This window comes from Vulpes vulpes, chromosome 1 (assembly GCF_048418805.1).
Source record: "Vulpes vulpes isolate BD-2025 chromosome 1, VulVul3, whole genome shotgun sequence".
NCBI classification, from domain to species: domain Eukaryota; kingdom Metazoa; phylum Chordata; class Mammalia; order Carnivora; family Canidae; genus Vulpes; species Vulpes vulpes.
In genome coordinates, this window is record NC_132780.1 from 124,342,720 (window position 1) to 124,354,069 (window position 11,350).

At 47.5% G+C, this 11,350-nt stretch overlaps 1 protein-coding gene across 3 annotated transcripts in view; it reads right to left on the reverse strand.

Moving 5' to 3' along the window:
• The window catches only part of MYLK (myosin light chain kinase), a 268,280-nt gene extending 257,704 nt beyond the window's left edge, over positions 1-10,576 (reverse strand). For 2 of the 3 annotated variants that reach the window (XM_072725225.1, XM_072725216.1), the window contains exons 1-2: positions 10,533-10,576; positions 9,768-9,821 (exon numbers count right to left, since the gene is read on the reverse strand). The gene's annotated coding sequence lies outside the window, so the exon portion shown is untranslated. Of the gene's footprint in view, positions 1-9,767; positions 9,822-10,472 lie in introns of all 3 variants that reach the window. The other variant, XM_072725226.1, reaches the window with a different exon arrangement.
• Positions 10,577-11,350: the final 774 nt, after the last annotated feature.

Here is an 11,350-nt window from a genome sequence, read left to right on the forward strand (position 1 = left end):
TATGTTCCTAGCACCAAAATAGACACAAATATCAACGCAAGAGAATAGAAAACCCAGAAATGGACCCACAACTATATGGTCACCTAATCTTCAACAAAGCAGGAAAGAATATGCAATGGAAAAAAGTCTTTTCAACAAAAGGTGTTAGAAAAAAAAAACAAATACAAAAACAAAAGGTGTTAGGAAAACTGGACAGCAACAAACAAAAGAAAGAAACTGAACCATTTTCTTTCTCATACACAAGAATAAATTCAAAATGGATTAAAAACCTAAATGTTAGATGTGAAACCATAAAAATCCTAGAACAGAGCACAGGCAATAACTTCTTTGACATCAGCCATAGCAACTTCTAAATAGATATCTCTCCTGAAGTAAGGGAAACAAAGGCAAAAATAAACTATTGGGACTTCATCAAAATAAAAAGTTTCTGCACAGTGAAGAAAACAATCAATAAAACTAAAAGGCAACCTGCAGAATGTGAGAAGACATCTGCAAATGATATATTCAATAAAGGGTTAGTATGCAAGATATATAAAGAATTTATAAAACTAAACACCCAGAAAACAAATTTTAAAATGTCCAGAGGACATCAACAGATATTTCTCCAAAGAAGACATCCAGATGGCCAAAAGACACATAAAAAGATACTCAACATCACTCGTCATCAGGGAAATGCAAATCAAAACTACAACGAGGGATCACCTCACGCCTGTCAGGATGGCTAAAATCAACAACACAAGAAATAACAGGCAAAGGTGAGGATGTGAAGAAAAAGGAACACTTGTGCACAGCTGGTAGGAAAGCAAACTGGTGCAGTCACTGTGGAAAACAGCATAAAGGTTCCTCAAAAAGCTAAAAATAGAATTACCTTATGATCCAGTAATCACACTACTGGGTATTTACCCAAGAAACACAAAAACACTAAGTCAAAGGGATACATGCACCCCTATGTTGATGGCAGCATTGTTTACAATAGCCAAGATATGGAAGTAGCTCAAATGACCATTGATTGATGAATGGATAAAGAAGACATGGTATATATACAATGGAATATTATTCAGCCATAAAAAAGAATGAAATCTTGCCATTTGCAACAACATGTATGAAGCTAGAGAATATAACACTAAAGAAAATAAATCAGTCAGAAAAATAAATAAATACCATATGATTTCACTCATATGTGGAATTTAAGAAACAAAACAAAGGGAAAAGAGAGAGAGACAAACCAAGAAACAGACACTTAACTATAGAGAACAAACTGATGGTTACCAGAGGGGAGGAGAATGGGGGGATGGCTGATATAGGTAATGGGGATGAAGCAGTGCACTTGTCACGATGAGCACCGGGTGATGCATAGAATTGTCAAATCACTATACTGTACACCTGAAACTAATATAACAATGCATGTTACCTAACTGAAATTAAAATAAAAACTTAAAGTATTGGAGAAAATCTTAATGACCTTGTATTAGGTAAACAGATCTCAGATACAATGCCAAAAGAATACATCTTTAAAAACTGATGTTAAAAAAATAATAATAAAAATAAATAAAAATAAAAATTGATGTTAGACTCATTAAAATTAAAATCTGCTCTGCAATAATAGTCACTGTTAAGAGAGTGAAAAGACAAGCCGTAGACAGTCAGAAAATATTTGCCAAACTGGTACCTGATTAAAGACTCATGTTCAGAATATAAAAGAAATATAGATATAGGTCTCAAGTCTCAACCATGAGGAAACAATCCAACAAAACCCAGGCAAAAGGTTTAAACAGATACTTCACCAAAGAAGATATATAGATAGCAAACAAGGCAAATAACAAAGATGCTCGACATCATTAGTCATTAAGGCAATGCAAATTAAAACCACAATGATAAGGCTACACGTATTAGAATATCTAAAATGTTTAAATCTGACAAATACTAAGTGCTGACAAGGATGTGGAAAACTATAACCCCTGAACATTGCTAATGGGAATGCATAATGGTACAGCCACTTTGCAAAACAGCTTGATATGTTATTGTAATACACTTACCGTACGTACTACCAGCAATAAAATGAAAATCTATGTTCACATAAAAACCTGTATGCTAATATTTATAGTGATTTATTCATTATCACCCCAGACTGGAAACAACTCAAATGTCCTTCAGTTGGTGAATAAATACCTTGTGGTACATCCACACAATGAAATAAAACTCAACAAAAAGGGGCAACCTTACCGAACACCCAACGGTGTGGATGAACCTCAGACACGTGGTGCTAAGTTAAAAAAGGCAAACTAAAAAGGCTGCATATCATATGACTCCATTTACATGACATTCCCGAAAAAAGGCAAAACCATAGAGATAGAAAACAGGTCAGTGGCTCCTAAGGTCTTTTAGGAGAGGAAGACCTGACTACAAAGTACATCAGGCAATCTTCTGGGAAATCGAATCCTGCATCTTGATTGTGGTGGTGCTTATAGGACTATATATGCTGTCAAAACTCGTAACTGTATACTAAAATAAAATAGGTGGGTTTTATTGCATGTAAATTATACCTCAATTTTTTTAAAGTGAGAAAGAAAAAAAAGTGTCTAAAAAAGATTCCATAAAAAAAAAAAGATTCCATCATGAGGCAGCATTGAAAAGAAAAGTTATTGTGAATCTAAAACAACGCCCGCCACTTGTCAAGCAATGGAATCAAATGGCAGCAAGAACTGCCAAATTTATCAGAATATAGACTTTTCAAAGCTAGGAAAATTTGGTATTACTGACTCATGTGCAACACATGATCAGTTGGGCACTGAACAATAATTTTTTCAAAGCTTCTGGTTAACTTTCAGAAGATATTTGACTTTTAGCAACATTATTTACTTCTAGAAAAACCCGAACTATAAGTTTGACCTAAAGGAAACATAGATAAAACTCTGGTATTATTTAACTTCCCTCGGAATTATTGTTAACCCTAAAAGGGCTTAAGATGTCAGAATCAGGGTCACATACAAAACTGGCCAAGGACAGCAAAGACAATAATTATGGTTCTCACCATAATGCAATAAAACCCAATAAGATATTAGAAAATCGAAGCCTAACGGGGTACTTTTTTTTAATTATACATATACATCATGATGAAACATTTACCTAAGAACTTATCCCAGGAATTCAAGGCAGAGTGAACATTCAAAACTCAAGAGCACAAATTAGGAAAAAACAGTATTTTGTTTTGAAAACATGTGTAACTGTCATAGACAAACACAATTCAGAAGGATCTCAGTATTTTGATTGCAATAATGATGAGGAAAGCGGCATATAATTTTATGAATAAAGGCATACTGTAATTTAGAAAATTTTCTAAAATTGTGTATATTAAAGGAAATGCTTTATTCCTAAGAAACTATAGAGTGATATGAATCTTACAGCCTAAAGTAACTTGGGGGATCCCCAGGTGGCTCAGAGGTTTGGAGCCGCCTTTGGCCCGGGGCCTGATCCTGGAGACTCAGGATCGAGTCCCACATTGAGCTCCCTGCATGGAGCCTGCTTCTCCCTCTGCCTGTGTCTCTGCCTCTCTCTCTCTCTCTCTCTCTCTCTCTCTCTCTGTCTGTCTCTCATGAATAAATAAATAAATAAAATCTTAAAAATAAATAAATAAATAAAAATAAAGTAACTTGGAATCAAGAAAATATGCAGGGTCATCTTTCACCACACAGAGATTACCTTTCTCTTCCTCATTAGCTAGCGTTGGTTTCTGTTAATTTTAACAATCCTTCCTCATACACAAATCACAGAAATAATCGCATAATGAAAAATCCACCAAAATGGAATCCCAAATCTGGTTGACACAAGAAACAGCTGGGGAGCTCTGGAAAAACAGAGATTCCCTGACCCCACCCAGGTAATCTGGGCTGGCTACACGGGAGGCACAAATTATTTTACTAACAAGGCTCCCACTGGGACTTTGTTATCAGCTAGTTCTGGAACCAACACCAGGAGAAAATAGAGGCATTAGGCATGTCCTTCCTTTGAAGTTTTTTCAATGGAGTTATAGATCTAAACTTTTACCATAAAAAAATAAATAAATAAAAGATTAAAAAAACATTCCAAAATAATAAACGATCTGTCACCACCAAAAGAATTTTGCAGGAACTCATTGCTACAGAAGTTTGAACGAGGAAAAGAATTTGAAGCTGAAGAGGTCAGAGCCAGCCTCCATGTTGGGGCAGTGCCTGACAGGTATTGGGAATTTAATTAATTCCCTGAATAAATGTTTAAGGATAGAAGGACGTGTTAGTCAAAGAGCCGAGTGAAGAATATTCCAGGAGAAGATAAACTCAGGAGGAAAGTGTATACATTAGGTTCAAGGACAATAAGTGAAAGGATCTCTCTGGTGTGGGGGTCAGATTATAGAGGCCCTTGATTTTCAGGGTAAGGTTGTCCTGTGAGAAGCAGGGACCCGCTGAAGGTTTCTTTTCTTCCTTTCTTTTTTTTTTTTTTTTAATTTTTTTTTTCCACCAAAGGTTTCTGAAGGTGGAGTGAGGCAGTCAGGCTGGACTTTGACAAAGTCGGGGCGCCTGGGTGGCTCAGTCCGTTAAGTGTCTGCCTTCTGCTCAGGTCATGATCCTGGGGTCCTGGGATCCAGTCCCACATTGGGCTCCCTGCTCAGCAGGGAGTCTGCTTCTCCCTCTGCTCATATTTTCTCTCCCCCCCACTCTCTCTCATGAATAAATATAATCTTAAAAAAAAAAGATTAACAAAATTACCAAGTGTAAGATGTATTTGTGCCACAGAGAGGCTCTGGTAATACTCTAAGCACTAGCAAAGGCCTGGTTAGGAGCAATAGCAATACCCAAGTAAAACCAAGGGATCCTCTGCCTAGGATAACCAGAGAGCCCACCGGAGGAGGGACTGAGCTGCTGAAGTCCTCTCATCTGTGACCAGCAGGAGCCCTACGTGGCTGTCCCATCACAACAAAAGGTCTAAGAACTCCCTGAAACACCACTGGTTGGAAGGCGATGGGGTAAAGTTAGTAGCGGTTGCATTAATTACACCATGCCTACTGTGAAGACAGAAGCTTCTGGTAGCAGTGAGAGGCACAGGGTGAGCGCTGTGTTTCTCCAAGCACTCTGACCTCTCCATTTATACATTCATTTCCACAAGGTTAGCAACCAAGTGGCTACAGAAATGGTCGCTCTGCTGACCCTAATATGGATGCATCGAATGGGAACTTACCCTGGATAATGGGCAAGGGTAGGGCTAGGTCCACCGTAGGCGGGTTCTATGACTAGTCTTAGCACTCAGCTGGAAACATGCATAAAGTTCAGGAGAGAAATTAGGATGGTTATACCTAACCACGAAGAAGAGGTAACCGCCAAAGGTGGGTAGAGGAGTAGAAAGTGCCCTCTTGCAGAACAGCAGTGGGAAGTCCCTTAGAATTTTTCGCTGAGCATTTCAATTCAGCCCATTAGCAAGCCCTAGACCAAAGAAGGCAGCCTTCCAGCCCCTGGAGAACCAGGTGGAGATGATGGAACCAAATTGCATCTAACCTCTGGCCTGGGTCAGGCCCTCCTACCTCATCACCCATCACCATTGGAGTAGGGTGATAAGAACTCTGGCTGCTTCCGCTTCCGCCACCCAATTGCTTGGCCTCAGTATGATGCAGGTGTCAGGTGGACCGGTCTCCTCCAGCCCTAATGCCTGCCATTCCAGAACCAGGAAATGAGCTACAATAAATGAAGCATGAGAAAAGAACATAAAGCCCTGGCAACCCAAAAGTCTTCCATGGGTCTGGCTGTGGATTTGCTTCTCATTATTTTTGATCCAGTGTAAAATTAAAACAAAATTTTTCCAAGAATATTCTGGGCAGCAGAGGGAAAAACAAGCCTGGAATGAAAACCATCCCCCAAATAAATCTCAGAACAAGCAGGCCTGCATGGTTGAGAGCTCACCGCAGGGTCAAAGGTGTTGCTTCAGGGTCCAACAAAGGAGGAGTTGGAGCTTTTGGACACTAGAGCCAAGTGTTCCCACCTTCCCCTCTGTTGGTCAGTACCCGCCTCCCTTCGGGGTCCTGACCCCTGGAGTCATGCCCACCCTCCTTCCTCCTCATCTTTGAGGCCTTTTCACTCTGGCTCTGAATATTTGGCCACCCTTAAATTCCCGAGTCTGTGCACAGAACTAGTCTCTGTTTTCTAATTTTTCATAAATATTAGCCTTTCCCCCCACATAGACTCGAAGTCTCTTGGGCGTACTACCTTTGTTTCATAAACTTCCACAGGGCCAGATGGAGGGTAGGTCTGTAATTAACGTTTGTTGGCTGAGGAACAGGTCATTCTACAGACAAAAAGAACACCACTCTACGTATGGTAATAGTTACTCCTTCTTCTGTGCCTCTTATATTCATACATTCATTTAATTTTTATAACCACCCTTGTCCTCAGATGAGGAAACTGAAGGCACTCACAGAGGCTAAATACCATGCCCAAGAACCAGAGCCAGCGAGTGAGCCAGAGGGCTCTGAACCCAAGTTTAAAACCAAAGATCACAAAATACCCTCGTGCTGCTACCTCCTGCCAGAAATCTGAAGGAGCTACTCTGTACTTGACATCTCAGTCTCTGAAAACAAAATAAGTAAGTAAATATATAAATAGCATCCTCAACTATGAAAACCCATAACTGTAGTTTTTTGGTTCCCAAAAGACTATGAAGATCCTAGATTAACAAATCAGCATCAGATCCGAGGGCCCAGAGTGGAGAAGGGGGTAAAGAGGCAGATATAAAAGAAAGGGAAAGCTCTCTTCATTGCTGTTGTGTCCAGAGGGCTCTGCACTCAGGACCCAAGAGGAGAAGAGGGGAAGGGAGGAAGGGGACAGAAGTACCAACGCTGGGGGGATAGGGACAGTGGTGGGGAATTCGAAAAGTTGGATCTATACAGATATTGCCACAGTTCCTTAGTGGGGTGCCCGTTGTGAGCATTCACCCTCAGACACCAAGGGACAGTGGGCAGGAGGGCAATGAAAATAGGGTGGTGCGAGCATCTGGAAATGCAGCCTTATCCCCAAGAGCTGCAAACAGGGAGCAGTTCTTACTGGCCCTCTGCCTGCCCCAGCCCCCCTGGCCTGGCTTTCATCTCACAGGGGCTATGGCCCTGGCACACCAGGCGGCGCTTACGGGGCAGGTAAGCAGGTGTGTAGTGACAAACGCCGAGGTCTCCTCACCTTGAGATTGTAAGAATTGCACTTGCTTACCATTTTGGCTTAAAATGAACAGAAAAATAGGAAGTCAAAACTCGACGGAGAGCTAGGCATTCATCTGCAGAATGGCGCAGGTGGGAGAGGCGAGTGGCTGGCTCCGCACACCCAGGCACCGCACATTCACCTTCTGTGCTTGTGGGGCAAGAGGATGGGGAGTGAAGGGAAAGGGGCAGAAGCCACATGGCAGGGGAACCATCCCAGTGACACATGAGATGTCCCCATTCTGGATTACTTCTGGATGGTTTCTTCATTGCGAGCCCACATGCCACCCAGGTGTCCACCTGCACATTTCCCCTGCAAATGGTCCTCTCCAGGGTTCTCTGGGTGTCCCCTCTATAGGTCAGAGGAAGATGACGCAATAGTCAAGATTGGCAAAGACTATGGCTTCTGTGGGAAAAGTCACTTTCTAAGGCTTGTTCTCTAAATTTTACTACATTTACAGAAACGACAGGTAGGAAGCTTTTAAAAATGAACGATTTTCCAACCTGCGCGTGTTGGTTTGAACTGGGGGAAGGACAGTTGGGCTTCCAAGTGGCCTTGGTGTATATTTCCAGAATATCAAGAAGTGCTGTTCCCAGAGAGATACTGAATAAAACTCCACATGTTTGTGGGTTATCTGGATCCCTACCTGCATTCTGAGCCTCTTTAAAAAGCAAAGAGAAAAAAAAAACCAAGTAGTTTTAGACTTCAGATTCATATTTTGGGGGGAAAGGCAAGGGGTCTTGCAGACACTGAATACATGATGACCCCAGTGTTCATAATCTATTCCTTTGAGGCTGGCAAAAACAAACAAACAAACATACAAACAAACAAACAAAAACAGCCAAGATCAAGACTCCTCCCCCATCTTTGGCACTGCAAGACCCCTTAGTTAGCATCATCTGCCACCAGCTTCATCTTCTGACAAGCCTTCCCAGCAGACTCCCCCGGAACTGCCAGCTAGGGGCCCCTGCCTTGCAGCGAATGTACTTGTGTGTCTACCAAGCTTCAGGCAGCACCAGGTGGACCCACCTGACCCTGACCTTACCAGTTAGACCAGGGACTTCCCAAGGGTCTAGGGTGCTCTGTACATATCCCCCGGGGCAAACAGTCTATTGCTGAGGGGGTCAGCAAATCTCACACAAAGAAATACTACAAAGCCCCAGCCAGCAACCCCCTCAGTTAGCCAGTTATTGCACAAAAGATACCAAATGAGAAAGGATGGACCAGCACAAACCCCTCACCACTGTAGGGTGGTTCTCCAGGCTGACGCCTAGCGGCGTGTGAAGACCAGCATTGTTTCATATTATCAGTAAATGGGGAAAAGACATGTACACCCCAGTGAAAAGGGTCTTGCACGAGTCCCCCAGAGTACCTACTACCCAATCAGCATCCAGTGTCCAGTCACTCCCCACCTAGAGCCAACTCCCCAGGGCTCAAGGCCCTTGGCCCACTGAGGGTGGGAGACAAAGGGGGAAGCCTCACTCTGGGCACGGGGAGGGAACACACTATGGTGGCCTAGGGCACTATGGTGCCACAGCATCACCCTCCACAGTCCCTGCAGTGTGAGGAAGAGACAAAGTCAGACTCACAGAAGAGAGAAGGGAAGGAGGTCAAGAATTTAAGGGAAAGAAAAAGAGAGCAGGAAAAGAAAGTGATGAAAACCAAAACTTTATTTTGCTAGAACTCAAAATGCCCTTTAGGGATCCAACAAGGTTACGGGAAGCACCTACAGTTCCCCCAGAGACTTGTATTGTGGATATCTGAGGCTTTGAAGTGTCAAGGGTTCCCCCAAATGGTCCTCTCCAGCCCTCCCATTTGGAGATAATTTATTGACAAGCTATTCACTTTGACATAAAGGAATCCACTAAGCCAGGGAAGAACCCATGGCCCCACTTGCAAAGGGGGATTTCGCTCTAGGGCAGGCACCTAAAGGCTGGGGTGCTGGGGGTGAGATGGGGACATTGCACATAATCTGCTCTTTGTACCTGGAGAGAGGAGGGATGGTGAAAAACAGCGGCCCTGAGGCGGGCACCATGCCCACTTCCCAAGTGTAACCCCCCACCCCAGTGCAGTTCCCTGAATTGCACTCTCTAGCCCCCAAGGCCTGGGTCTTTCTCCTTCAGGTTATCATATACAGGGTGCTGCTCCCAACCAGACACCTCGCAGAAAACCTGTCCCCATCACTCCACCTCCCCCCTACATTGCCCCCCCTAACAACTCAGTCCTCCGGGGCTTGAGGGGTGTTAGGAGCCACAAGTTCCAAGGAACAGTCTCCACCTCAACCGCAGGCAGCTAAGCATCCCGGGGATTCGTTACCCCAAACTTTTGGTGAGCGAGGACCCCTCAACCACAGAAGCTCGGCGGGCGGAGAGGGAGGGGAGGAGGGGCCCGCGGAAGGAGCTGCAAGGCCCCCGACGGCGCCCTGGGGCCCAGTGGCCGCCCCCCCCCCCGCCCCCCGCGGGCGGACCTTCCAGACTGGGAAGGGGCTGGGAAGACCTTCCCGCGGCGCTCAGTCCTCCTGCGAAGGGCTCGGGACCGGACCGGGAGGGGGCCCACCTGTCTTCCTCGAGGGCTTCCGCGATGAGCACCCCGTCGGGACAGCCGGCTCACCTGAGGTCCCCAAAAGAGAAGTGCTGGCTGCGTGGAGCCGCTGGGGTCGTTCCCTTGCGCCGCCCCCAGCCCTCCCCCAGCCGCCCCATCCCTCCCCCCCCCACCCCATCCCCACCCTCCCCCCACCACCCCATCCCCATCCCTCCCCCATCCCTCCCCCCCACCACCCCATCCCTCCCCCCCACCCCATCCCCATCCCTCCCCCCACCACCCCGTCCCTCCCATCCCCATCCCTCCCCCCATCCCCATCCCTCCCCTCATCCCCATCCCTCCCCCCACCACCCCATCCCCCCCATACCTCCCCCCCCACCACCCCATCCCTCCCCCCCACCCCCATCCCCATCCCTCCCCCCCACCACCCCCGTCCCTCTCATCCCCATCCCTCCCCTCATCCCCATCCCTCCCCCCACCACCCCATCCCCCCCATCCCTCCCCCCACCCCCATCCCCATCCCTCCCCACCACCACCCCCGTCCCTCCCATCCCCATCCCTCCCCTCATCCCCATCCCTCCCCCCACCACCCCCGTCCGTCCCCCCCAACCACCCCGTCCCTCCTCCCCCACCACCCCATCCCCATCCCTCTCCCGCGCCCACTCCTACACCCCCCTCCCCTCCACCTGGGGAGCCGGGGTCCCTCGCCCCGACCCCCACCCTCTCCGAGGGACTCCCGGGGGCCGCGCCGGGACAAAAGCGCGGGGCGCGCTCACTCACCGGCGCGGCGAAGGCGGCGGCGGAGCCGGGGCACCGCGCTCGGCGGGGGCGGGGGCGGGGGCGGGGGCGGGGCTCGCGGGGCGCCGGGCGGGCGGGCGGGGCGCGGGGCGCGGCGGGCCGCAGGGCGAGCGCGGCGGCGGGGAGCGCGGAGCTCGCTCGGACCCCCTCGGACGCCGGCTGCGGCTCGCACGCGCTCATTTGCATGTCGTTTGCATGTCGTTTGCATGTCGTTTGCATGTCGCCTGCAGAGCGCTCGGGCAGTGGACCTGAGGCCGCCCCCGCCACGCCCACCGGCGCCCGCCGCCCGGCCCGGGACAAAGCGGGTCGCTCGCCGGCCTCGGACGTGGCCGTCGGGGAGCCCGCGTGGGGCCGCTCCCGCGGGAGGACACACTTCTGGGCCTCGGAGCCAGTCTCGCCCGCCTTCAGGGTTAGGAGGAGTCCGTGCGTGTGCAGCTCGGTTCCAGCGGCGAAGAAATAGGGGAACCCTTCTCTAGCTGCAGACCTGGGGGCAGGTGACTTGGTTTTCCTACCTCTAAAATGGGGTTAACCTGAGTGCCTCATCGGAATGCGAGGGTTCAGTGAGATACAGCGGCGAACCAACTCTCTTAGGGAAGAGCCAGTTACTGTTAAACATATAGTTACTGTTACCTTCCCCCCCCACCCCCCAGATTTTTATTAGAGAGAGCAGGTGCACACAAGCAGGGGGAGAGGCAGAGGGAGAGGGAGTATCGCAAAAAGGTTCCACACTCGGCAAGGAACCCAACTTGGGGCTGATTCCCAAGACCCTAAGATCGGGACCTGAGCTGAAATCTGGAGTT